General features: G+C 40.0%; 1 long non-coding RNA gene across 3 annotated transcripts in view; it reads right to left on the minus strand.

The window, feature by feature from the left end:
* LOC126497011 (uncharacterized) overlaps positions 1–2,772 on the minus strand; it is a 207,765-nt gene extending 204,993 nt beyond the window's left edge. For all 3 annotated transcript variants that reach the window (XR_007590504.1, XR_007590503.1, XR_007590505.1), the window contains exon 1: positions 2,644–2,772. This is a non-coding gene — a long non-coding RNA (uncharacterized lncRNA). The remainder of the gene's footprint in view (positions 1–2,643) is intronic.
* Between the last annotated feature and the right edge of the window lie 1,008 nt (positions 2,773–3,780).

A 3,780-nucleotide genomic window follows, 5' to 3' on the forward strand; every position in this document is an offset into this window, starting at 1 on the left:
CACTTCTTAAATAACTAAACCATGTGCTTGATTTTCTAGTTATTTATAGTTAAGAGAATATTTTAAAGAAGACTGTTATGTTATGTTGTTTGTCTGTTAGCCAAGATGAGAAGTTTTAACTCAAGGTGTAAATCATGACAATCAGTCTAAAACAATACCCCTAGAGATTATGATATGGTTGAGACCAGGGACGAATCACACACAGGTTCCCAGGTGTCGGGAACCTGTCCAGGCCAGGACCACAGTTTTCAAAGGTATTCTTTTGTTTCCACTACTTTAAAAATATTGTTTCTTATTACAATCTATATGCCATTTCACTGAAATATTGTCAGTTCTGTTGGCCAACTCCTTCCTCAACTTCTACTCTGGGTTCAACTGACCATCACACACCAACTTGCAACACAAAGTTAAAAGAGGACATTGAGTATCTATTTATGAAAAAAAACTAATCTGAGAGAACAACTAAAACTTAAATGGCATTTTGCTTGTTAGAGTAACTGTCATATGTGGAAATTACACATTGTCTAGAGTTATGATTCTCCCCAACCTTCTTTAGGTAGTATCTTTAGAAATTTCCCGGTGGACACAAACTGGATACAATGACAGAAGTCAAGACCTCAGAAAACTACCTAGTTATCATCTTTTAGCTAAGATAGTTTTTTCTTATTTTTCTTATTAGACATCCAAGAATCTCCACCTTCAGTATAATCAAAACATCAAATTAAAACATTCAGAAATGTAACCACTCTAGTCCTTGAATTTGTTGAATTTCCCACAGATAAATTATGGATCGTTTCTGAGAATATTCTCTCCTAGTTGATTATTCATATTTAAGCAGGAGATGACTAGCCAATTATTACATACATGCATATATACATACATATGTATATATACACACATACATAAAAATACAGTAAATTTATTAAAATACATTTGTCTGTACATATAGTCCTATCAATCTCTCCCAAAAAATCATGCATACTATTTTCTCTTATGGTATACATATGAGAAGGTGCTAAGTGCCAACATAAGACAAAGTCCTGAGTTCAAAACACCCTACCAGCTAGCTATTAAGCCCTTTGGGCATTTATATAAGTCTACTTATTTCCTTGAAGAAATTAGAAATTGGAACCTTGTTCTATTTTTTTGATCAATATGGTCGTTTCTGAACACCCTCCCCCTCCCTGGTGTTCTGAGATTCTTTGCCCTCCACAATGAAGCCAGTCACATGGGTGTCATGCTTCCTAAAATGGCACTCTCCTGTTTCCTAGTCTGCATTGGGTTTTACTCAGTATGTCTTCCCAAGAAGGTAATGTCATTTGCTATATTCACACCCTGACAGTTTTACTTAAGTGCTATTTTGCCAAAAAAAAAAAAAAAGCTTTCTTTTCTAGGTTACAGATCCTCCTAACAACCTTCAAAACACGGCCTCTGCTCCTGGGTTTTGTCCATGGAAAGGAACCAGAATGTGGACTCTCATAAAAAAGTCCAATGTTTGAGCAGTGATGAGAAACTCTTCAGCTAAGAAGCCATTTAATGCTCTCAGCAAAAAGAGGCTGCAGAGGGAGGGAGGAAGCAGGAGTAATCAATTGTGATTTAGCCTTTGCTGGATATGGAAAAAGACTCCTAAATAAGGGCATGTGTTGAGAGGGGCCTGCTGAGAAGACTGAGGCTCCCCAACAGTCAGGGGCTGCCCGAGGAGCTCTCAAGACCACGCAGGGAGGAGTACTGTGGCATTGACTGGGAGCTTTTACAAAGTGCTTTACAGAGCCTGGGTTGCCTGGACCCCGGCAAGAACAACTCGATACCCGAGAATGTGGAATACTGAAACACACAACTTGCTGTGGGAGAGAAGAGTAAAGAGATCTGGGATTCCATTAGACTCTCTCAGGCGGTAAACCGGAAAAGGGGCAATTATGGGACACCTTAAATGTCATCCATCCACACACTGAGTCAACTTAGCAACTTTCACTGAGAAAAGAAAAACAAACAAAGATACAATGACAACAAAACAGTGTCTCTACAGTTGGGTTAGTTTTATAGACCAATAGAAAGTTAAAGCCCTTTAAAATGTCCATTTTCCGTGTTATTTTAACCTCAACAAGGAAAGCCAACAGAGAAGAGGGAGGGGAAACATATTCATAGAATTGGCAGCTTCTCTTGATATTTAGACCATGTTTCTCAAGTTTTCCCATTATCAAATTATATAACATTTTCATCCTTAATAAAACAAAAGACAAAAAGAAACCCAACACAAAACAACAACAACAAAACAAGTTTACTTTTAAAAAGAAAATCCACAACCTTACTTCTGAAGCTGGAAAATCGTGTGGCACCCCACCCCCTGGTCAGTTTTCCTTTCGGAGAATACAACATTCCCCTTAGACAATTCTGCCTGTGGGTGTCTATATTTAAGCTCAAAACACATGGCTTTGTACTTAGTTTCATAAGCAGAGTGCCAGCAAGTTTCCTTTTGCTTTTTCTTTCATACTTTAGCCATTAAAAACCAGCAACAAAAGAAGAGTATTTTGGGGGGCTGGGGGAACATAGGATGGGTAGTAAACAAAACTTCTCTCAACCAAGAAATCTTTGACGTCCAGCAAAGAAACAGACACTCAGAATGCTACAAGGACAGAAACTTACCTTTGACTCCTCTTAACAGTGCAAGGGCTACAGTGGCGGGGTCCCGCAGAGTTTTCCCCATGGGCAGAACTGCCAGTACTGGTAGAGGCTCAAAGAAGGCAAATAGGAGCCTTAGCTACGAAAATGTGGAGAAATCCAAGAATTAAAAGTGTCGTAATTTCGGTTAGAGGAGAGTACAGTCTATTTTGTAGAATATATGACTCAGTGCATATTTCTTTGCCATTGTTTTCAGGTTCACTTAACCATAAAGAGGGAAGACAGCTCAGTGAAGCATGCCTAGCTTGACAATAGGCTTGCTGCAGGTTAGCCAAATTCGACTGGCAAAAGCTCTCCCCACACCCTTTTGTCCGCTCCATTTGCACCATAATGTCGGACCTTCCTCACGTATTTCACAGATCCAGTCTGGCCATTTATGCCCAGAGATAGAAAAAGTCATTTTTGGTCCCGTCCTTTAAAGTTACTTTATAAAGTATTGTGCAGTTCCACCGACAAAAGATACAAAGGGGGTAAATGCACTTCACATGGCCACAATTAGGGCTTCTGTTTCCGCTCTCCTGCCCTTGTCAAAGCTTTGCTTTAGTTTTCCTCGGTTTTGTCCAAGGGTCATTACAGATGTCTGCAGACAATTAGCATCTCCCCCCACAGCACTCCCCAACGAGATGATTAGCAAATTAAAACTTTGCATTCTTGTCTGTCCACGGAGACCTCTTGGGAAAGATCAGCAGCTGTGATTATTTGTGAGGCGGGCATCAAGGTGCTTGTCTCTACATTTGGGGGAGCTAAATATTAAGTTAGCAATTCAGAAGCCCATTAGGTCACATGCTCCAGCATTTAATGAAGCATTCAGCTCTGAAACTTAGAAACAATTGTATCCTTGATGGGTGTGTGTGTGTGTGTGTGTGTGTGTGTGTGTGTGTGTGTGCAGGAGTGTACATCCATGCCATACACGATCCATGCCAACTCGACCCATTATAAACTGGACTTGGCATAGCATATGGACCATTGAGTGCGTTTTCAGCCTCTGATGCAGAAACTGAGCCCCTGCTCTGCATAAGGGCTCAGTATAATTTTTAAAGTATGCACGACCTATGGAGTCAAGTAAATGCCAACCATAAATGAAGTATTCAAATGATCCAG

Source organism: Alexandromys fortis, unplaced genomic scaffold (genome assembly GCF_014885135.2).
Source record: "Alexandromys fortis isolate MF-2015 unplaced genomic scaffold, M_Fortis_MF-2015_v1.1 scaffold_20, whole genome shotgun sequence".
NCBI classification, from domain to species: domain Eukaryota; kingdom Metazoa; phylum Chordata; class Mammalia; order Rodentia; family Cricetidae; genus Alexandromys; species Alexandromys fortis.